Source organism: Puma concolor, chromosome A3, assembly GCF_028749965.1.
Source record: "Puma concolor isolate L17-30 chromosome A3, mPumCon1.1.hap2, whole genome shotgun sequence".
Lineage (NCBI taxonomy): Eukaryota > Metazoa > Chordata > Mammalia > Carnivora > Felidae > Puma > Puma concolor.
The window spans coordinates 47,424,751-47,450,543 of NC_141669.1; the positions used below are offsets into that span (position 1 = coordinate 47,424,751).

Consider the following 25,793-nt stretch of genomic DNA (forward strand, 5'->3'; position numbering starts at 1 on the left):
TTTATTCAGATAAATGGAAATGTGTAGTGTTCCAGCTACGGGAATGGAAACAAAGTGGAAAAAGATCCTTCTTCCTATCATTCCAAAGTACTTTGCCAAAGAATCTAACTGAATTTGAAACCCAGCAGCTCATAGAGATTCACTAAGGCATACAAGATTACCTTCAAAACACTGTCACTCTAGGTCGGGTTAGGAAAATAATCCCATTCCAATTAGTTCAATATGTGGAATAAACACACTAATAACCACAAATCTTATAAGATCAATATCCCCGAAACGTGGTAAAGTAATCCGTGATTAAAATACTAGTTCCTACCTGTCCAGAGGTGGAAGAGTAGGCAAAAAGGGTACTACTAGAACCTGAAGTCTTCACTTGGAAAAAGCTGAACCAACAGCGGGCACTCCCAGTGGGAGCTGTGTCCATGAATGGAAGGGCTGTTCATGGGGGATTCAAACCACCATGAAAATGTAGACAATGGGGGAGATTCAGCCCAAAACAGAAACAGTGAGGGCATGAAATTCCTATTCTCCAGTGTCTTGCCAGCGCCTCTCATCTATCAAATCAAATTTCAAAGAGAATACACAAAGGTACCAGGCAAACGTAGTTTACAAGGCAGAATATATGGGGCAGAATAGGGGATGTACATAAATGGACATGAGATCAAATAGGCATTCTTCTGTATAATCTAAGACTCATGGTCCTTTGTGTAATAACTATTCACTGGTTGGAACTTAAGTTTTATGTGCAAGAATTATTTTAAGTAGTGTTTTGAGTAATCTATCAATTTTGATTGTTTGAATTACATTTCATACTTCAATAGTCAGAGAGAATGTTTTATGCTCTATCCACAGGTCACTGCATTATTGAGAGATAACCATGTAGTGTAAGTGTGGTTTGGTCAATTAGTGAATGATTGGTACTTCCAGTATAGGAGACCAATAAGTTATAGCTTCTGGTTTGGTCTCCAACCATCTTCCTAAAAATCTATGACCAGTATCAATGAAGGAGAGAGGGAATAAATAATACTGTAGACTAGGATTATGATGTGATAAGCTATTTATTAGAAAGGAAAGGAATTTTCAAAGCTCAAAATTTGGTAGATTAATATCAGAATAGGACCATGATATAGGGGTGTTGGGGATTTTGGAAAGGAAGGGATGACAGGAGAAGGGTATGGAATTTAAGTTGAAAGACTACATCTGAAGTTGCTTTAAAAGCTTTGATTAAACAGGAGCGCCTGGGTGGCGCAGTCGGTTAAGCGTCCGACTTCAGCCAGGTCACGATCTCGCGGTCCGGGAGTTCGAGCCCCGCGTCGGGCTCTGGGCTGATGGCTCAGAGCCTGGGGCCTGTTTCCGATTCTGTGTCTCCCTCTCTCTCTGCCCCTCCCCCGTTCATGCTCTGTCTCTCTCTGTCCCAAAAATAAATAAACGTTGAAAAAAAAAAAAAAAAAAAAAGCTTTGATTAAACAAGAGGCACTTCTATTCTCACATCAAGAAAGACAGTAAGGGAAGTGAAAGGGAAAAAAGGCACTATCGTCTATTGTTAATTGCTTGTTTATTTTCTTCATAACTAAGAGACCATGCCTTATGGTCCACTTCCTATTTCACCCTGTTTATACAATATTTAAAGGAAACAAAATACATTTTAGTACCTTGTGATATATCAACATTAATTCCTATATATTCTGTGCTAATAAAGTTGCCCTTCTTTCTTCAAACAAGGACATGGAAACTAATATCTTTTTTCTTTGAATATGTAATGCCACAAAATTTCTTCTCAGCCTGTTCTCCTTCCCTGAAACCTGGGATACAGTCATGGAGTCTTCTCACATTAGGGAATGCCCATGCTTTACTTATCAAAGCTGTTCTCTGAAATTTCTAGGACTCTACTGTAATCCAATTGTCACTTCAATGCTTATTTAATTATTCTGTTTAGACCCAATAACTCCTGACATTTAAATTGTGGCATGTGAAACTGACAGGTGAAAATAATGAGTTTGGAAAAGGCATTGTAATGGTGCAATCTTGTTGCTAATTTTGGGGAATAGAAAGAAGAAACTATTTCAAGCCATCTCAAGTTAAAATCCACTTCCTAGAAAAAAGAATAATGCAACAGTGACCTCCGACCAGTACAGATTCACAAAATAAAGGCTCCAAAATACAGGAAAGTTACCAGAAAATGGTGATGTCCTTTAGTCTTCTAGTAGTAAGCAAGCTTTAACAAAAAAAGTTTGGCCTGAGTGAGAAGTAACAACAACAACAACAACAACAACAACAACAACAACAACAAAACACAAATTAGGTACTAAAAAAATAGGTGTTAAATGAATGAAAATATGTAATACGATTCAGGTCCACTTTTCACCTGCTGAAGTTTGATTAGTCTTTCTAAGCTAATTTCATCTTATCTTAATTCTTTTAATTCTTATAATTATCTATCAGTTGAATTTCCCCCACAGCACCACTCTACCCCAATAGATGCATCTGGTACAAACATTTTTCCACCCAAAAGTAAAATCATTAAGTAGAGAGTTTCAGAAATTTCTTTTTGAGGAGAGAAGAAAATTAGAGGTCAGTATACAAGATTTTCAGCTACAATAAAAAGTTCAATTAACAGAAAATGATTCTTTACTAGTTTTAGCGTTCAGCCTAAAAACAAAACAAAACAAAACAAAAAACAAAAAACGAAAAAACAACAAACAAACAAAAAACAAAAGACAGTCTAAGCAGGCCTGTAATAAACAGATCCTACCGAGGCATATGTTTTGGAGAAAGATTGGATGTTGGCTGACATGATCTAACAACGGTGAGCTAGGGATTCTTTTTGCATGCTGTATTTGAAAATAACTTAGAAGATCAATTCTAAATTCATAGTTGAAGTCTGCATTTTATGTCCCATAATAAATTTTTTCACAGGAAAAAAAGGAAGTAGATGAAGAAGATATCAAAGGAATATATGAATAAATGTTTTGGATTTTAGGAGAGTTAAAGTTAAAGGGAGTTAGTGAGAGACAACCCTTCAGAATCATGCTCAGTTCTGTGCAAAGGGCTTTAACTGGAACATAAATGAGTTAGAGTGAACTCCAGGAAGAGTGGCCAGGAGAACGCAAATACTCAAGATTGTGTTATATGCAGAATATTAAATAACTAGGTGCTTATATTCTTGAAGAAATAAATAGAGTGACACAGGAAAGACTTCTTCAAATTGTTAAGAAGGTGTCCTGCGCGAAAGGAAAAGAAGATTTGTGTGAGACCCCAGAGTTCAGATCAAGGATGAGAGACTGAAAGTTCTAGAGTAACATTTATGCCCAATAAAATGAAGAAAGCATATCAATAAAAACTACCAGAATTTAGAATGAATTTAGGGCATTGCGTAGGAAGAATATAAATAAATAATACTATATTTAGATGTGAAGAAAGAAACAGAGAACTGATGCTACGTAATTTGTAGGATTTCTTCATCTATTTTTCTATGAGATGACATAAGATTAAAAGATAGGGTAGAAAATTTACCAAAGCTAGTAAGTGTTGGACACTTTACATAAATGATTTTCAAACTGTGGGTTGTAATCTATTAGTAGGCATGAAGCCAATTTAGTGGGTTGGAACAGTATTGTAAAATGAATGAAATAGAATAGATAAAATAGGGTAAGTTTTACCTAAGAATGGTAAGCATTGCTTTGGGACACTTTGTTTGTTTGTTTGTTTGTTTGTTTTTAGTATGTGCATATGTACTCTGTCCTGACATAAAGATTTTTTTCTTTTTGTTTTTCCCACTATGGGCCATGTTCTAAAACTTTTGAAAACACTGTCTTAGACAATATCTCTGTATCTAATTTGTACAATTTTGATTGAATGGGATAATGAAATAACAGGAATATTCTTATGAACAAACGTTAAACTGCCTGATTTTTTGTCAATCAATTAATTTTAATTACTTTATTTTATTTACCATTAGCATCATTTCATATCATTGGTCTTTTCCCACAGAGTTTCTCCTTGAAAGTTAACTGCAGTTTCTTTGAGATTTGATGGAGATCCTTTGAAATAGAGGAATATTTGGAGACTAACATTTCAAGCCAGTACAGTTAAAACCCTCAGTGTTCATTTAACCTTGAGATTTAATACAGAACTAAATTAAGAAGAGTTGGTGGGAGCATGAACTTTAGAGTAAGGCATCCCCAGGTTCAAACATGACACTTACATATTTTATTTAATCTTGGACAAATTACTTCACTTTTCAGATCCTTGCCTTGCTGTATTTACATAATAAAGAAAAAAATTAAGAGTTTTATTTTTAGGGGCACCTGGGTGGCTCAGTCAGTTAAGCATCTTACTTTGGCTCAGATCATGATCTCACAGTTTGTGAGTTCGAGCCCCATGTCGGGCTCTGTGCTGACAGCTCAGAGCCCTGGAGGCTGCTTCAGATTCTGTATCTTCCTCTCTCTCTGTCTGTCCTCCACTTGCACGCTCTCTCTTTCCCTCTCAAAAATAAGTAAACCTTAATTAAAAAAAAAAGAGTATTATTTTTATGCCATGTCCCCTCCTTAAATTTAACTTCATAGGTGCCATTTAGGTGACAGAGAACACTAAAGCCATTGTCCTTTCTGATGGAGTCTTCAATTAAAAACAAAAAAAAGGAAATGGAGTCAAAATGTCTGCCTTCTGCTTACTATGTAATGTTATGCCATCTCTTACTGAAGAAAGCATGTCATCTACTTAGGAAATCCTCTTCTTCACATGGGCATTTGAAGGCAGAAGAAGGCCAAGTGGAAAGAGAACAAACAAGGAGGATTTTATTTCATAGAAAAAAAATTGAGTTAAAAGGACACTTGCCAAGAGTTTTATGACAGCACACAAAGATAGGACCCCAGCTGGGAATTTGGGACAGAAGGATCTTTTAAGAATTAAGAGCATTATTTATGTCATGTATACTCAGATATCCTCAACTTAGTTTCAGGTGGCAACAAGCACGGGATATTTGGAAATTTAGCTCTGTGTCTTTTAAGTGCCTTAAGGATAATCCTTTAAGCGCTTAAGAAAGTCTCCCAAAGCAAATACTATTTTGTAATGACCCACTTTTTTTTTTTTTTTTAAATATTGGTCACCAGATTATCCCTAAAGTAGTTGACATTATAGACTTTAAATGTAGAGCTAACTACTACAATTTGTCTCTAATAGGGCAGGGGTGCCTGGGTGGCTCAGTCGGTTAAGCTTCTGACTTCGGCTCAGGTCATGATGTTGCAGTTTGTGAGTTGGAGCCCCGCATTGGACTATGTGTTGACAGCTCAGAGCCTGGAGCTGCTTGGATTCTGTGTCTTCCTCTCTCTCTCTCTCTCTCTCTGCCCCTCCCCTGCTCACGCTCTCTGTCTCTCTCTCTCTCTCAAAAATAAATAAACATTAAAAAAATCTGTAATAGAGTAGATTGGATTAAGACATGTATACATAGTACACATGTGGTTTTATGTATACGTGTGTGTGTGTGTGTGTGTGTGTGTGTATACATATATGTGAGAGGGTGACTGTATTCAATAATAAGCTGGAGCCAATTCATACTGGCTGATAAGACTTTAATTTTCCAGAATTTTCAAACTGATTGTTAAAAATTAAATTGCTTAGATATACACTTTATATTTCTAAGAGGTAACTCCTTAAAAACCTCCAACTTACCACTTTCTATTATCTATACTCTCAAGGCTATGTTTTCTATTGTTTCAGTATATTATAAATAAAATACAATAGTATGCTACTGCACATTTTTCCTCAGTGTTCAGTGATATGCTGTTAATCTGGAATCAACATTGTTGGGAATATTTACACCACTGAAAATGGCAAACACTACAAATCAGGTTTTTTTTTTTTTTTTTTTTTTTAGAAGGGTCTGTTATTACATAATTGCCCCATCATACTAATATATTTTGTCAATAGATTTCAAAAGCAATGGTGGCCTATTTCAATTTCATTATTATGAAATTGCCCATCTGTGTCACATCAGGGGACATGTGCCCCTTTAGATGGAAGGTCAGAAGACTATTCTAGGACAGCTGAAGGCCACAGTATATGGTACCCATTCCATTCCACTGCCTGAGAGCCACTGAAAGAAAGGCTGTACTTCCTTTGGGTAAGACAAGAATAACCCAACAGACAAGAGACATCATGAATAATTCTTGAGGCAATTAATATAAAACATTTTTTTTATTTTGAAGCTATTAGGAGAAAATATTTTTGCCACGTATAGTAATCTATAAGGTTATTTCCTTTCCATTTTACTTTTTTTCTTTTATCAAAATAAACTTGTTTTTCTCAAGTTGAATAATTTACTCCTGCACAATTTCATCTGAGACTCAAATCAACATGTTGTAGGAGGCAGATTTCCATAAGATTGCCCCTGGATCATTGTTGATTTATGAAAATGCCTTTCCTTTTTCACTCCTCCACTCTTCACTACAAACTTTCACTGCAAACAATAACTTTGTTATTGTTATGCTGAATTTTAATGAAAAGACCAATGTATGATGAAGTAAAAAAAATCATGAACCAACAAGGGATACTATTGACAGCTTCATAACCAAGAACAGAACACATTGATTTTCATGCTAGCTCGAATTCCATTCCTGCATTAAAAGAAAGCTCATGTATGGGGGTTTCCTATCTACTGAGATAGTGTAAAAACTATATATTACAGAGATATGACAAAAAGTTAAGGTTTTCTTTTTTCTTTTTTTTTTTTTTTCAAACTAAAGGGTCAAGATAGACAATGACTGTTATAGCTGTGGAAGTAAGAGCCTGTGGCAAACTACCTGCTGTGTTCTCTGTGGATACAGCTTTTAATGCAATTCATTCTGCTATAACTTCTGTGAAAAAATACATATATAAAATCTTGAGGTAAAAAGAGATTTGCGAATCCATCTTGTTCAACTGCTGTACGTTGGCAGACATTTTTTTTTTTTTCCCTAGTAGGTTGTATAGTCTATTCTCTCTTTGGAGATGCTATCATGACATGTCTGCTATAGAAGCAGACGGTTGAGAACTTCATATATACCTGATGTAAGTGTCTGTCAGGTTCATTTAAAGCTTCTCCATGGAAATGGAGGATAAGTGATAATAACTGCCTAAGAAACTCCCTACATAAGAGGAAACTAATCAGTTCACACTGGAGTTTCCTTTCTGTCACCCCAAAATATCCAGTAACGTTAAACTTCTGTAAGTTCATCCCCTTGCAGCTTTCATCATTTTTCTTGATACTTCCAAACCTTCACCCCAATTTATTTTAATCTAGGAGGTAAAATTTGTACTTCCTCCTTATTTAGTTCAATATAGGTTTTTTTTTCCTTTTAGAAAGTTAAAACAGGTACACAGATATTTCTGATCTTCAGGTTAAATATTTTGTTTTAAATGCTTCAGTTACATATCTAACTCTACTTTTGACAAAATCAAATCATCAATAATTCAGATTAATATAAAAATTAACCTGCAAAATGCCTGGATATGGAGAAAGACACTATACCACTGACTCTCTTCTCGCCTTCCCGTTTTATGTTATAGAATTTTTAAAAGTATAATTCCAACATTTTTAAAAAAAATTCAGGACAGTTAATTCTTTAGCAAGCATGTTTTTACTATAAATGGTGTAACATTTGTTAGCATAAGTTTACCAAACTCATGCCCAATAACTCCAAAACAGGCTATATAAAGTAACACTCACTATGTTTGAAAAGAGGTGGCATCAAATTTCATGTGATGTTTTTTCTATGTTTAAATAAGCCAGTATTTGTGGAAAACAAATTATGTACGATTAAATATTAAAATTATAAGCATTAGTGGTTTTCTCTTATGGTAGTTTGCCACAAAGTTGTCCTATTATATAGACAAGTAACAAAGAAAGAATCTGAAGACAGTACTCATCAAATGCTTTATAGACTCTGTCACTATAAATCCACACTCTACTGTGGGATATATCAGTAGGAGAGAATTTAAAATTTCAGTAAATACACTGAGAAATCGATTTACCACCTAATCTTGTCTCTCTGTACGTTATAGCAATAAAACATTTTTCAAAATGTGACAGGCACTCTAGTACTTGTCTTAGAAGTAGGAATTGTCAGTATAATAGTTATTTATGTTTATTAAGAATTAATGTACTTTGAAGAACTCTGGAAGGAATTACAGGTAGACTAGAAGTCTTTGTTTATCAATTATGAGATCCAGGGTCTTTATGAACATAATTTTCTCCAGACTGTTTTATTCTTTTCTTCACCAGTCCCATCTGCCACCTCAACATCATGTGGCTTTGCTACTGCAATCATGTTATATCATGCCTCAGTTCAACCAGTAGTAGCAAAGGGGAAAGAATAAGAAAGAAAACAAATATTTATTTTGAGGAACCAATCAAAACTGTACCTGACATTTCCCTTTGATCAGAATGTGAAAGTAAACATAGATAACCTGAGGGGGAAAAAACAAAAAAAACAAACAGAGGGTATTTATTCTTACCAGGGAGTCAGCCATCATCACTTGCATTTAGCAGAGACTCAAAGACAGAAGGGGGATGAGAAAGCTTTATTGTGAATAAAAGGAAAGATTCAGGTATGATTGGATATTTTGCCTGGAGACGTTGAGGCAATCCAGCTAGAAGTGATCATCTTATGTGACTGGTTTGGAGTATAGATTTCATTTTGTGTGACTGGCCCTGAGTTGGATGCTGGGTAAACAAGGCAGATAAGCCAGCAATTGTTGACTGAGTCCTGACTATTCTGGGCCAATTGCCACAGACTTTGTGGTTTGGCTTCCCAAGATGTTGCTGCAGATTTTGTGAGTCAAGTTCCAATGCCATATTGATCTGGTATTATCCATTTGTATATTGTCTCTCAATAAATTGGTCACATGGCAATCCTGATAAAAAGGATGTCAGACAATACAGCTTTTTCTCGTGGTGGCTGTTACCCAACTAAATTTCTATTTCTATGTCAAATGAGAACTCCCACAGCTAGCACATCTGGACTGTGAAGTCATTTGCACATATTTGTTTGCTTGCACAGACTACATTCAACCCTATCCTAAAGTAGATAATCTCCAAGTACCAAAAACTTATTAGTTACAATACAAAGTCTTGGATCTCTAGCTTATATGCAGGTCCATATATGATTCCCTTCTGATGGACGTGTGTACAAATTAAATGCATACCCAACACACAATACAACGGGTAGGTAGGAATAGAATATTTGCAATTCAAACTCCCATTAAGAGAATGAGAAACACTAAGTCTCACCAATGAATGTAATGATCAATTTCTGTAATGGGAAAATTGCTAAGACAACCCCCCCCCCCCCATGCACACAAACATGCACACATATACACACACGAACTCCAGAAGTAAAATGAGTTTCTTGGATAGCCCATCTGGCTACCACTGATGATGTTTCCTGGGCAGTATGTCCTCAACCATTTTCTTCTGTAGTTTGTAAGTTAACCTAATGTGAGATTGTTCTCTGTGCATTATCTTCTCTGGCTACTCTGAAGTGGGCATTAAAAAGTATGACTTACTTGGGGCCAGTTTTCTTAACCTATTTTCTAAGTCTGTTTTGGGGTTCTCTTTGAGGTTATTTTAGGAGTCCAACATCACAGGCTTTCTCCAGCAAAACTAGTAGTATTTTTGGTAATGTAATTTCTTCAAAACTTTACTAGGTTCCTGTCTATTGGCCACTCTGGTAAATTCTGAGGCAATTGTATTTAGAAATCACTGAAAGTCTTAAATCTCTGGTCTTTCATTCACTAGACTCTTGCCCATCAGAGTCACTGAACTTAATCACATATAACTTGGGGCCATCTGAAACAATAGGTTTGAGTGGAAAGAAAAAGACTTTTATTTCAAGTATGCTGCTTGTCTGGCTCCCATTATGTGGTAGAAAACAATTACTGGAGGATGCTTCAGAAAGGCTTAAGGGCACAATCTTATTTCTTGAGAACCATCTTTTATATTAGCTTCAGGTGAGGCTAAGATTTTTCCCACCCTTATAGACTTCAGTCATATTGGAATTTAAGCTATAGACAAAAGAGCATCCTTTCCAAAGTTCATTGCATAATATCTTGCATAATGCTTAGATTTAACTAAAAATCCATCCCTGTTTTATAGGATTTTTGTAAAAGTGGAACAAAAACATACATGTGCCCTAACATTCTTAATTTTTACCAATTATTTTCCCTAGAATTACAGTTCTCTATTGTTCTCTATTATAGTTCTCTATAGTTCACTATTATAGTTCTCTATGTGGTTTACCTTAGAAGACATTACAGGCTCTTCAGCAATCACTGGCTTTCAGAATGTGTCCTTGATGCCCAGTGTTCACCTGCTAAGCTATGCTACATATTTCAGATTTTACTATGTCAGCATTCCATTTTAGGTACTAAATTCTATATTGGATAGGATATCATTTCACTTGGTAAAGCGGAGAGTCAAAATTAACAATGATACAAGTAAATTAGACATTTATATCATTTTCATATAAAAGTTGAATTTTTTGTTGTTGAATTTCCATGTTAGAATTCAACATGATCCTGGGCTCCCTCTTACTTGTTACTTTTCTATTCTCAACACGTGACTTCCATTTCATGGAGTGCAATAACCACTCCAGCCTTTGCTATCATTATATCCAGTTAGGAAGAGGAAAAGAAGGTGCTGGCCATGACACATCACATTAAGGCACAACTAGAAATTGCATACTGGCTAGATCTTGCTTATACGTTCATAGTTGGAAGAAAGGTAATATAGAAGGTATAACCTTTATTCTGTCAGAAAAGTTTACTGTATGTAATCCAGAACTGTATAAAGAAGTTCATCAGGCAAAAAGAAAAGGATACTAGATGGGGACCAAGATGTACATGAAAGATTTGAGAGCACTAGAAATGATAAATATGTGTGCAATAATAATTTTTATAATATTCAATAATAATAATTTCTTCAAAGGATAACTGTGTGTTGAAAACAATAACAAAACAATAGGAATAATACATTGTGAGATATAAAATGCTTGTGAAAATAAAATCTATTACACTAATATCTCAGAGTATGGGAAGGGACTAAAAGAAGTGTATTTTGTAAGGTCCTTACATTATATGTGAAATGATATGATATTATTTTATTGTAGATACTAATAAGTTAAATATGTATATAAAAACCTAAGAACAACCAAAAAATAATGAAATATGTAAAAAGGCAAAAATAAGATAAAATAAATAATATGATCAGCTATTACAGGAATAATCAACTAATACAAAAGCAGGAAAAGAAAGAAACATTGGATAAGTTTCCCATTTATATGAATTTTTGACTAAGGAAAGGCCCCAGGTAGCTTCAGAAGAGGTGGCTAAATCTCAATAGAAAGTCATTGTTTTTTTTTTTAACGTTTATTTATTTTTGAGACAGAGACAGAGCATGAACGGGGGAGGGTCAGAGAGAGGGAGACACAGAATCCGACACAGGCTCCAGGCTCTGAGCTGTCAGCACAGAGCCCGACGCGGGGCTTGAACTCACGGACCGCGAGATCGTGACCTAAGCCGAAGTTGGCCGCTTAACTGACTGAGCCCCCCAGGTGCCCCTAGAAAGTCATTGTTGAAGTGATGCAAATAACAAGTGTTTGTAAGTCAAGATGACCATGACAGATGTAAAGTGTGATTTCTAAAGAAGAGAGCTATAGAAGACTACTGTTTCTTGGGCTAAATAATTGGTTTAATCTGTGAAACACACATGACTAAGGAAAACTCTAAGCAGCACAGTTAAGGCTACAAAAACTAAAGACAGATTTCTGCTGCTTCCCACCACAAGAGAGATAGATATTTTATTTCAATTCTAGGTACAGTTATATGGCCATTACAATAAGAATCCAGTTTCTACAATAAATCATTCGCAATATCAAAGGTACAATCTAGTTATTAGACATGTAGGGGGAAAAAGAAAATATATGACTCAAACAGAGGAGAAAGGACACTTAATTTTGATAGACCTTGAGATGAATTACATTTTAGAGTAATAGAAATAGTTATTAAGTGAATATTATAGCTATGATAAAAGATACTAAACACATTTTAATAAATGAGCAAATGGATTAGTTGAGTAGAAAATAGAAAATTTTAAAAAGAATCAAGAGAAAATTTTACACACACATTCAGACACACACACACACACACACACACACACACCCTCCACAAATTAAAAACAAATACTAGATCAATGTAGCAGCAGATTAGAGTGATAGGAAGAAAAAGCCAGAAAATTTAAAGACAGAATTATGGAAATTATCCAACCTGAAAAACATGGAACAGATGAAGAAAAAGTATAACCAAAACTTTAGTGCCTGTGCAACAATATCAAAATGTCTATTACAATGTAAATTAAAACCCTACAGTAAGAGGAGAGACATTTTGGGGATGACAAGGTATTTGAAGAGTTAGTGAGCAAAATTTTCAAATGTGCTAAAAGACATAAATTTATAGACATTTCATTCACACTGAAAAAAAAAGGGAACAGCATTATGAATTACTAGTGACTTCATATTAGAAACAGGATAGACCTTAAAAGAGTGGAAAACAAATAGCAAGATGGTAGTTATAACCCCAAACATATAAAAAGAATTACACCAAATTTAAGTGGACCAAACAGTCCAAATAAAGTGAGAGATTATCTACCTGTTTAAAAAATGCAATACTCAAATATACTGTTCACAAGAGATAAACTTTAAATATTGTTAAAAGAAAAATAATAGGATCACTTATGTAAAGCTAACATGTCTAAATTAATACCAAGCAAAATAAGATTAAGACAATGATTATTACCAATGGCAAAATGATGTGCCACATTTAGTAAATTCATTAAAAAGGCATAACAAGGCCAGCGTGGATGAAACTAATAATTATATTCAAAATATATGATGCAGAAACTGACAAATTCACAAACATATTTAGAGGTTTCACCATTCATTTTTCAGACGATTTAACACCATAAACCAATATAACCTAGCATATACTTATAACTAATAAATTTAAACACCATAAACCACTATAACCTAGCACATACTTATAAAACACTATACTCAAAAAGGATGACATAAACATTTTTAAAGCATACATAGATTATTTAATAAGATAGACCATATGGAGTGATAAAAAGATGTCTCAATAATTTAAAAGATTTGAAATTATACAGAGTATTGTCTCTGATTATAAGGAATTAAAATTGAAATCAATAAGTCAGAGAAAGACAAATACCATATGATTTCATTCATATGTGGAATTTAAGAAACAAACAAGAAAAGGAGAAAGAGAGAGAGAGAGAGAGAGAGAGAGAGAGAGAGAGAGGCAAACCAAGAAACAGACCCTTAACTATAGAAAACAAACTAATGGTTACCAAAACTAGGTAGGTGGGTGAAATAGGTGATGAGGATTAAGGAGTGCACTTGTGATGAGCACTGGGTGTTGGATAGAAGTGTTGATTCACTAAACTGTACACCTGAAACTAATAGCACACTGTGTGTTAACTAAAAAAATAAATAAATAAAAATAAGTTCAAAAAAATCAAAATCAGTAAAAAAATTTTGGAAAAATTCTAAACAGGTTGCAAATTAAGCAACTCACTTTTAAACCACTCATTAGTCAAAGAGAAAATCACAAGGACATTTAGACAATATTTCAAACTGAATGAGATTTTGAGATGTCATCAAAATATGCATGGACATATTCCTTCTATGTACTTATCAGCATTTAACATATCATACATTTTATTTATTGTGTTTATTTTTATTGGCTCTCTTTCCCTTGTAAATAATATTCTTTCTTGAGAGGAGGGGTCGCTTTTCACATTTAATTGGCCACAGGGGAGGAGGCCTCCTCCATATCACTGGAGGTGCTCTCAAATTTCTTTAGCCACCTCAAGCTTGAGACCTGGAGTTTCTGGGGGTGGCTTGGCACATAGGGCATGTTCCCATCATCTCAGATGGGCACTGGATAGTTGTGGAGCGTGGCCTGGTTGATCATAGTGGCGTATTTGGTGAAGGGGCTGAGGGTGGGCAGAATTATAGTGAGGCCCCCAATGATGAAGGACATGACCAGCACCAGCTCCTTGGCCCAGGTATCCTTGAGGAAACTGGCCAGTCTCCCAAACATCTTGCACTCAGTGGTGGCCAAAAGTAATATTCTTGAATGCAGGTATCTTTTTTTCTCCCTTTATTCACTGCAGAACCTAGCACAATGGCTGACATAGAATTGGTACTTAGCAAATGAGAGAACACTAAGACCCATTTATTATGTCACATGCTCAGTTTCACAGATTTAATTGGAAGGATTTTACTACATTTATATTGTTCAAATGAATGAGCCTTAATAACTAACATTTATTGTCTACTGTTGATCAGGCACCACTCTAAGCTCTTTGTATGTATATTTCAGTTTTTTAGTGAAAAGAACTTGATGTGAGAGGTACTATTATTATTATATTTGTTTGAAAACAAAAGGCACTGATAGAGTTTATAAATTGCCCGAGGTAAAGATACCAGGAATTATGGAACCAGGAATCCATCACAAATCATTTGACTTCAGAGTTCATGTACTTACCTGTGTGATTTATTGTTATATAACAAATTAAGCTAAAATTAGCAGCTTAAATCAACAAGCATTTATTATTTCACAGTTCCTTTGAATCAGGAATCCAAGCACCACATAGAGATGCCTGTGATTCAGGATCTGTCATGAAGATACAATCAAGGTTTTGGCCAGTGTTGTGATTATCTCTGGGTGCCAGTGGGGAGGATTCACTTCCAAGGTCATTCACTTGGCTGTTGGCTACCTTGAGATGGTCACTGGCATTTGGCCAGAAACATCAGCTCCTTGGCACATGAGCCTCACCATAGGGCTATTTATAGCATGCTATCCTGTTTCTCCCAGAATAAGGGGCTCCTAGAGGAAGAGTGAGGCATAGTCTATTGGAAGTGGTCACAATATTTTTCTAATTAGTCTTAGAAGTGACATCAATTTTTCTATATTCTATTCATTAGAAGTGAGTCCCTTGGTCTAGTCCATATACCAGGAGAGGAGCCCACAAGGGCGTGAATTCCAAGATGTGAGGCTTACCTGGGGACACTTAATTGCTATTTGCCTCAATAATCATTCTGGGTGGATAGATGTATTATTGAATTAATGAATGAGTGGAATGAACAATTAAAAAAATTTGCAAAACCAGTGGAACATTTCATATATATCAAGAGTACGTTCCTAAAATAATGTTTAAAATATAGTTATGAGGCACCTGTGTGGCTCAGTTGGTTAAGCTTCTATTGATTTTGGCTCAGGTTATGATGATCTCATGGTCATGAGTTCGAGCCCTGTGTCGGGCTCCCAACTGTCACTGCAGAGCCTGCTTGGATTCTGTCTCTCAAAATAAATAAATAAACTTTTTTAAAAAGGCTTTAAAATTTTAGTTATGAATGCATATAGCTCTTGAGTCCTAAATTCTTATGAGAGTTGCAAAGGTATGTTTTCTGTTGGCCTGTATATAAAACAAAGCTCATCACATTAGTGATCACTTAGCTCTTTAGGCCTGTGGAAATCTAGACATCTTCCTGTGAATACATTTTAAGTGACAGTGGTCATTATATATAATTGATTAAAAGTCAACCAACTGAAAATCATTCACGTATGAGGTTCTCATGGCAACAGATTCTAAGAGTTTTTTATCCTAAATTTTTTATTGGTTCTAAATTACTTGCCATTAATTTGATCAAATAGCTTCTTGTTTTCAAATGATGAAGCAGTAATTTTTTTTAAAACTATATGTTAATTATGTGGTAGATGAGGAAGATGAAACCCTTCTATACAAAGATTTAATCTCAATGGGAGGAATATTTTCACTGTCACTCCCAGGCAATAGTCTCTACCCTACCTTTATATCCAGGGTTCAAGGAGATGGAATTCCTTAGCCACCTAATGATTAGGTAATTTTTGAACAAAAATTTTTCTCATTAGTTAACTGAATGACTCAAATTGAATTGTCATCATTGAAGGAACTTAAAATTTCTCCACTATTATCTTAATAAAGACCTGTTTCTAAAATTTGATGATATTGCTACTATAAAGGAGCAAAGAATGGAAGAAGTCTGCAGCGTATGCATGCAGTGGACTGAATGTTTGTGACCCTTGGTAAATTCATATGTTGAAACCTCATCCTCAATGTGATGGTACTGTATAGCCTTTGGTAGGTGATTAGGTCATGAGAGTGAAACGCTCAAGAATCAGATTAGTGTCCTTGTAAAAGAGACAGAACATGGCTGTCTACGAACCAGGAAGAGGGCTCTCACCAGACAGTGAATCTGTCAACAACTTGATCTTGGTCTTTCCAGCCTCCAGAACTGTGCAAAATAAATTTCTGTTGTTTATAACCCACACAGTCGGTAGTAATCTGTTATAGCAGCCTGAATGGACAAAGACAATGTGTCATTAAATGAAAACTTGCAAAAATATGATTTATCCTCACACTTCTTAACAGTAATTAGCATAAATCAAGGCCTGCAGGACTAGAATGAAAGGGAAACAGATTATATTGTAATTCATCTTCCTGAGACCACAGAAAAGACTAATTAGAAGTATGTAGAAAACACAGCACTGTTTGCCTGAGAGATAAGAATTGGCTATACAATAGATAAAAATTAGCCCACTTTTACACAGATGGATTGTTGGCATCAGAAGACAACTATGAGGAAGGTTTTAGATATGTAATGGAAGGACTAAGCTACAAGGCCAATACCAAGCCCAGTGGACGGAATTTTGAAGATGCCAAGTGGACTGAAATATGTCTTTTCCTTGAGTCCCTGGTGGTAAGTTTATGTATAAAAGAAAATATGATTATCCTCAAACATCACTTTTTAAATATTAAGTGCTATAAGACATGTGGAGTTTTACAGAGAAAGATACATTTGATCATAGGAACAAAGTCTTTGATAGTTGATGGTTTGTGATTCAAATGTAAAGGTTGTAACAAGTTTTCTCAGACATGCCAAATCACAGAAAAAATGTGATCTCTGTCTGAATTATAAAGTAAAACTATAATAAATATGTACATTGACAAAGAAAGATACATTCCACTTGGAGATGGATCACAATGAATAACTCATTAAGGGTGAAGTCACAACATTGAAGCTTTTTAATAACAAAGTATTGAGTTCACTCTTAAACTGAGAGAACTTTGAGCACAAATGCAAAGCCATTTCCTGAAGAGGAGAAGTTTGTACTGTGATTATAGAATTCAGTGAGTCTAGAGCCTAGCATAAGAAAAATAGCTCTGAGGCAAAAGTGAAATCATTAATGTGTGTGTGTGTGTGTGTGTGTGTATAATTTCCCTCTCAATCAGTATAAAACGGAGGCAGGGTCTGTGACTCTTTTCCTCATATGCTATAGTAGAGTTGAAAATGGAAACCATCAGATGTAAAGAAGGCTTTTCTGAACTTTTAGGCCAATTGAGATCATGTGATGTGTCCCGAAGTACAAAGACCAGGTAGAAATTTTTAGTAATTTAAGAAAAGGAGATTTCTTTTGTTTGGAAAAAGCAGAGAGATCTGTGGGGCTTGAGAACAAAGTGTGGTGGGGGAAACATTCACCCTATTTACTAGTAATGCCCCTGAAATTCAGGTGGGAATACATTAGGAGAGATGGGTGATTTGTGTGACTAGGGAGGTCACATTTAGTAACTTGCCTCAGGAAATATACAGAGAAGAGATGGTCCAGGGGCACCTGGGTGACTCAGTTGGTTAAGTGTTTGACTTTGGCTCAGGTCATGATCTGCGGTTCATGGGTTCAAGTCTCATGTCATACTCTGTGCTGACATCTAGAGCCTGGAGCCTGCTTTGGATTCTGTATCTCCTTCTCTCTCTGCCCTTCCCCTGCTCTCTCTCTCTCTCTCTCTCTCTCTCAAACATAAATAAACATTAAAAGAGAGAGAGAGAGAGAAGAGACGGTCCAGAGGTCAAGTGTGGACTTGGGTTTGAGCAAAGAAATTGCAGGACAAACATCTAATAAAGCAAGAGAGAAAAGACTGTATTAGTTATCCCAAATGTTTGTATGCTAAAGCAATAAGCATTTATTATATCACAGTTTCTGTGGGTCAGAAATGTAGGCGTGGCTTAGTTGAGTGGATTTTGGCTCCAGATCTCTCCTGAATTTGTAGTCACGCTGTCAGATAGGGCTGTGGTCATATCATGGTGGTTAAGAGTCTGACTTCAGCTCAGGTCATGATCTCGTGAGTTCGAGCCCTGCATGGGGCTCTGTGCAGACATCTCAGAGCCTGGAGTCTGCTTTGGATTCTGTGTCTCTTTCTTGCTCTGCTCCTCCCCCACTCATGCTCTGTCTCTCTCTCAAGAATAAATAAACATTAAAAAATATTTTTAAATAAGACCTGAAAAAAATTTCAGTAGAGAGGGTAGGAGAACATGAAAAATCTTACACATATATTTAGGGGATCAAGAAAGGAGAGCAAGAACAGCGGTGATATGTTTCCACAATGAATTAAATTATCAATTGCAAGATAGCAATGAACTCAAAGCATAAAAAAAGTAAGTAATTCACAACCCAACAACACAGAATAATTGTAAAAACCCAGATTAAAAGACATTTTAAGAATAGTCAGAAGAATAAACATATCACCTTCCAAAAAAAAGTCTTAGACTCAGAGATAACTTCTGAAAAGTAACAGTGGAAGCTGAAAGACAATGAAATATCTTGAATGTGGCAAAAGACAACAATTACCAATCTATAATCCCATATGCAGTTAAATTTTCTTCACAAATAATGATATAAAGATCTACTCAGACTTACAGAAATTGAAGTAACTCACCAATACAGAACCCACAGTTAAGGTTCTTTTTTAAGCATGAGTAAAATGATACCAGGTGATAGTTTAGAGATTAATGAAATACGGAGTAATAACAAAATAGAAACCCCCAAATACCCATAAATACATATATGGGTAAATTAAAATGAGTATCTACTGTATAAAACAATATAATAATAATGGTATTATGGGAAAGTCAGAGTATATATTAAATTTACTAGAAAAATAAAAATTGAAAGGAGGGATAAATAGCTTATGGTTTTTTAAAGTCCTTTATTATCAGTTAGGGGAAAATATCAATATTATAATTTAAGAAGTAAAGAATTCATGGTTTTAATTTTAGAGTAACTATAAATACAAATAGGAAAATAGAATCTTTCTGACAACAGGAAAAGTGGAATAATAAAATTAAATCTGGGAAAGAATAGGAAATGCATAGTAAAATGGTAAATTTATATTAAATATAAATGAAATATATTTGAAAATATATTTTGATTTTTTCTTGTATAATGCATATAGTACACTGTTTTTGTTTTATTTTTTGTTCTTATTTATTTTATTCCCCAAAAGGATTTATAACAGTAACAGATTTTAGTAAAAATGAATAATTATTACCAAGAAGGAAGAACTGGAGACTAACAGAAGCCACTTTGTAACTTTGATATAATATTTATAATCATGCACAATATACCATATATCATTATAATTAAAAATAATTTGAATATTATGCAAGTTAAAATCAAAAATATTATAAACAAAATTATGAAGATAAATTATAAAGTAAGAGCTAAATTGGACAAATATGAAAAAATGATTAATGCTATTAGTAAATAAATAATCCTATTTAGAATAAAAGCCCCCCTCCAAAAAAAAAAAAAAAAAAAACCTTGCCACCTATGTTAACAGGCAATTCAAATATGAAAACTGATCATGGCCAATAAAATTAAAGATTTAAAAATTAAATGAGATATTATATTAAATTTCAGAAATGCTTGGTATTATTTTGTCTTTTCTATGTAAGTTGTTTGTGAGTCTGATGAATGAGGGCCTCCAAGAAACCCCTACTAGGAGTTTAAACATAGCAACACATATCACAAATCTTAAAAGTAATTGCAGATTTATACTCAAAAATTCCCTTTTATTAATTTATCCTGAAGAAGCAGAGTTAACGAACACAAGGATTTCTGTATGAGAATGTTCATTGACATATTATGATTTTGAAACCACTCTAAATATAGATATTATTCAGCTATAGAGAATAGATTTAATTTATTTTAGTGTACTGATAGAATCTAGTTTCATTTAGGCAATATGTATTATTTTATTTACTTATATTTTTGGCAGCACGTAATTTTTATTTCAATTTTAGTTAACATACAGTGCAATGTTGGTTTTAGGATTAGAATTAAGTGATTCATCACTTACATACAGCACCCAGTGCTTATCACAAGTGCCCTCCATAATACCCATCACCCATCTAGCCCATCTCCCACTCACTCCCCTCCATCAACCCTCAGTTTCTAGTTAAGAGTCTCTTGTGGTTTGTTTCCTTTTCTTCTCTTTTTTCCCCTCCTTCCCATATGTTCATCTGTTTTTTATTTTTTAAGTTTATTTGTTTATTTAGAGAGACAGAGCACATGAGTGGGGAAAGGGCAGAGAGAGAGGAAGAGAGAGAATTCCAAGCAGGGTCCCACTGTCAGCACAGAGCCTGATGCAGGGCTGAAACTCACGAACCGCAAAATCATGACCTGAGCCAAAACCAAAGTCAGAAGCTTAACAGACTAAGCCACCCAGGCATCCCTTTAACTGTTTTGTTTCTTAAATTCAGTATTTGCTTTCTCTAATTGACTTACTTCACTTAGCATAATACATTCTAGCTCCATCATTGCAAATGGCTAGATTTCATTCTTTTTGATGGCCGAGTAATGTGTGTGTGTGGGTGTGTGTGTATACCACAACTTCTTTATACATTCATCAATCGATGGACATCTGGGCTTTTTCCATAGTTTGGCTATTGTTGATAATGCAGCCTCAAACATTGGGGTGCATGTACCCCTTTGAATCTGTATTTTTATATACTTCGGGTAAATACCTAATAGTGCAATTGCTGGTTGGTAGGGTAGTTCTATTTTTAGTTTTTTGAGAACCATCCATGCTATTCTCCAGAGGGCATTTCCAACCAGTTTGTATTCCCAACAGTAGTGCAAGAGGGTTCCCCTTTCTCCACATCCTTGCCGACATTTGTTGTTTCTTGTGTTGTTAATTTTAGCCATTCTGACAGGTATGAGGTCGTATCTCATTGTGGTTTTGATTTGTTTTGCCCTGATGATGAGTGGTGTTGACCATCTTTTCACATGTCTGTTAGCCATCTGGATGTCTTCTTTGGAAAAATGTCTATTCATGTTTTCTGCCCATTTATTAACTGGGTTGTTTGTTTTTTGGGTATTGAGTTTTAACGTTCTGTATACATTTTTGGATACTAATTCCTTATTAAATATGTCGTTTATCAGATATATCTTCTCTCATTCTGTAGGTTGCCTTTTGATTTTGTTGATTATTTCCTTTGCTGTGCAGAGGCTTTTTATCTTGATGAGGTCCCAATAGTTCATGTTTGCTTTTGTTTCCCTTGCCTCCAGTGACATGTCTAGTAAGAAGCTGATGTACCTGAGGTCAAGAGATTGCTGCCTGTGTTGTCCTCTAGGATTTTGATGGTTTCCTGTCTCACATTTAGGTCTTTCATCCATCTTGAATTTATGTTTGAATTTATGCTGGTGTAAAAAAGTGGCCCAGTTTCATGTTTCTGCATGTCACCATCCAATTTTCCCAACACCATTTGTTGAAGAAACTGTCTTTTTTTTTCCATGGGATATCCTTTTCTGCTTTGTCTGAAGATTAGTTGAACATATAGTTGTGGGTCCATTTCTGGGTTTTCTATTCTGTGCCCTTGATGTAGGTGTCTGTTTTTGTGCCAGTACATACTATCTTGATGACTACAGCTTTGTAATAGAGCTTCAGGTCTGGAATCATGAAGCTTCTAGTTTTCTTTTCCTTTTTCAGGATTGCTTTGGCTGTTTAGGTTCTTTTGTGGGTCCATACAAATTTTAGAATTGTTTGTTCTAGCTCTGCAAAAGATGCTGGAGGTATTTTGATAGGGATTGTATTAATTGTGTAGATTGCTTTGGATAGTGTAGACATTTTAACAACGTTTGTTCTTACAATCCAAGAGCATGGAATGCTTTTCCTTCTTTGTTCCTCTTCAATTTCTTTCAAAAGTGTTCTACAGTTTTCAGTGTACACATCTTTTACCTCTTTAGTTAGGTTTATTCCTAAGTGTCTTAGTATTTTTGGTGCAATTGCAAATGGGATCCATTCCTTGATTTCTTTTACAGCTTCTTTGTTATTGGTGTATAGAAATGCAACAGATTTCTGCATGTTGATTTTATATCCTGTGACTTTGCTGAATTCATGTATTAGTTCTAGCAATTTTTGATTGAGTCTTTCAGGTTTTCTATACAGAGTATCATGTCATCTGGAAATAGTGCAAGTCTGACTTCTTCCTTGCCAATTTCTATAACCTTTATTTCTTTTTGTAGTCTGATTTCTGAGTCAATCTGTGTAAGTAGTAATGATGGGAGTGGATATTCTTGTCTTGTTCCTGACTGTAGGGGAAAGGCTCTCAGTTTTTCTCCATTGAGGATGATATAGCTGTGGGTCTTTATGATGTTGAGGTATGTGCCATATATCCCTACTTTATTGAGAGGTTTTTTTTATCAAGAATGGATGCTGTATTTTATCGAATTCTTTTTATACATCTATTGACAGTATCATATGGTTCTTATCCTTTCTTTTATTAATATGGTGTATCATGTTGATTGATTTGTGAGTATTGAACCAGCCCTGCATCCAAGGAATAAATCCAGTTGATCATGGTGAATAATTATTTTACTGCACTGTTGAATTCAATTTGCTAGTATCTTGTTGAGAATTTTTGCATCCATGTTCATCAGGGATATTGTCCTGTAATTCTCATTTTAGTGTGGTCTTTGTCTGTTTTTGGGATCAAGGAATTCTGGCTTCATAAAATGTGTTTGGAAGTTTTCATTCCATTTTTATCTTTTGGAACAGTTTGAGAAGAATAGGTATTAACACCTCTTTAAATGTCTGGTAGAATTCCCCTAAGAAGCCATCTGGCCCAGGACTCTTTGGATTTTTATTACTTATTCAACTTCTTTGCTGGTTATGGGTCTGTTCAAATTTTCTATTAATCCTAGTTCAGTTTTTGTAGTTTGTGTGTTTATAGGAATTTGTCCATTTCTTATAGATTGCCCAGTTTGTTGGCATATAATTTTTCATTGTATTCCCTTTTAATTGTTTGTATTTCTGTAGTGGTGTTGTGATCTCTCCACTTTCATTTGTGACTTTATCTATTTGGGTCCTTTCTCTTTTCTTTTTTATAAGCCTGGCTAGGGGTTTATAAATTTTGTGAGTTCTTTCAAAGAATCAGCTCTTAGTTTCATTGATTTGTTCTACTGGTTTTTTTTTTGTTTGTTTGTTTGTTTATTTCTATATCATTTAGTTCTGCTCTAATCTTTATTATTTCCCTTCTTCTGCTGGTTTTAGGCTTTATTTGCTATTCCTTTTCTAGCTTCTTTAGGTGTAGGGTTAGGTTGTATATTTGGGACCATTCTTGCTTCTTGAGATAGGCCTGAATTACAATACACTTCCCTATTAGGACTGCCTTTACTGCATCCCAAAGGTTTTGGACTGTCATGTTTTCATATTCATTTGCTTCCATGTATTTTTTTTTATTTCTACTTTAATATCTTGGCTAACCCATTTATTCTTTAGTAGGATGTTTTTTAACCTCCATGTATTTGAGGGCTTTCCAAATTTTTTCTTGTGGTTGACTTCAAGTTTCATAGCATTGTGATCTGAAAATATGGGTGGGATGATCTTGATCTTTTTGTACTTGTTGAGGGCTGATTTGTGACCTAGTATGTGATCTATTCTGGAAAACTTCCACGTACACTAGAGAAGAATGTGTGTTCTGTTGCTTTAGAATGAAATGTTCTGAATATATTTGTTAAGTCCACCTGGTCCAGTGTGTCATTCAAAGCTGTTGGTTCCTTGTTGATTTTCTGCCTGTTTGATCTGTCCATTGATGTAAGTGGGGTGTTAAAGCCATCTACTATTATTGTATTATTATCAATGAGTTTCTCTATGTTTGTCATTAATTGATGTATATAATTGGATGTTTTCAGCTTGGGGACATAAATATTTATAATGATCTTCTTCATGGGCAGATCCATTAATTATGATATAATGTCCTTTATCTCTTGTTACAGTCTTTGGTTTAAAATCTAGTTTGTCTGATATAACTATGGCTACTCCATATTTTTTTTTTTTGACATCCATTACCATGATAGATGGTTCTCCATCACCTTTCAATCTTCAGGTGTCTTTAGGTCTAAAATGAGTCCTTGCAGGCAGAATATACCTGGATCTTGTGGTGTTTTGTTTTGTTTGTTTGGTTTTTGTTGTTGTTGTTTTGTTTTGTTTTGTTTTAAATTCATTTCTGATATCCTGTGTTTTGATTGGAGCATTTAATAGAGTTCATGTTTCTGGTGATGTTCTCTCGTCCTTTGTAGTCTTTGTTGCTTTTGGTGTTTTTTGTTTGTTTTTTCTCCACTCAAAGAGTCTCCTTAAAATTTCTTACAGGGCTAGTTTAGTGGTCACAAACTCCTTTAGTTTTTGTTTTTTCTGGGAAACTCTAACTCTCTTCCTATTCTGAATGCCAGCTTGAATGTATAAAGAATTCTTGGCTGCATATTTTTGCCATTCAGTTCATTGACTATATCTTGCCACTCCTTTATGCCTGGAAGGATGTATTTTTTAAGGAATAAGTAATTATTGTTCTAAATTCTAATGTATTTTCTTTTAAATGGGAGGAAACAAAAATTAAATAAATAATTTTCAATTTTATAACAATTGTGCATGCAGATATTTTAATAAAAATTCCCCAAAATAAAATAAAATTACTAAAAATTTTCAAGGTTATATACAAATATATATGTATATATGTATAAATATATATGTATGTATATACATATATGCAAATATATGTGCATGTATGTATAAATATATATGTATGTATATACATGTATGCAAATATATATGTATATATGTATAAATATATATGTATGTATATACATATATACAAATACATATATGTATACATATACATATATATATATGTATGTGTATATTTAGATAAAATGTCCATTCTTTGGATGTTAAATTTATAACTAATTTTGTCTTCATTTTGTTTTCATTTTCCACATTTTGTAATTAATGATTATAAATGTTCATTGACAATAATGATACAACATTATTTTTTTTTAATTTTTTTTATGTTTATTTGTTTTTGAGAGAGAGAGACAGAGTGTGAGCAAAGGAGGAGCAGACAGAGAGGGAGACAAAATCTGAAGTAGGCTCCAGTCTCTGAGTGGTCAGCACAGAGCCCGATGTGGGGCTCAGACTCATGAACCGTGACATCATGACCTGAGCCACCCAGGCACCCCTAATGATACAACATTCTTAAAGCAAAGTGGTGCTCAAGCTTACTAAGTCAGTGTTATGTTGGAAATGACTTCCACTGGCCTGTAAGTGCCCATTGGTGCAACTTTCCTGTCATGTTCATTGCTTAAAATTGACTGTTGTAAAGATTTACCCTGTGGATATCTGAAAATGCTACAAATCTTTTTTTTTTTTATACAGAAAGCTAGTTTTTAAACATTTACCATCATACCACAGGGCTAGGAAAAACAAACAGAGATACTTCAGACAATATATTTAGTGAACAATTCATAATTCTCCTGAAAAAGATAGTTAGATGTCTACATATTTATTTCTTCAAAAATAATAACAT

At 34.6% G+C, this 25,793-nt stretch overlaps 1 pseudogene; it reads right to left on the reverse strand.

Annotated features, from left to right (window-relative positions):
* Positions 1-13,851: 13,851 nt before the first annotated feature.
* LOC112869684 (NADH dehydrogenase [ubiquinone] 1 alpha subcomplex subunit 3 pseudogene) lies at positions 13,852-14,154 on the reverse strand (annotated as a pseudogene).
* Positions 14,155-25,793: the final 11,639 nt, after the last annotated feature.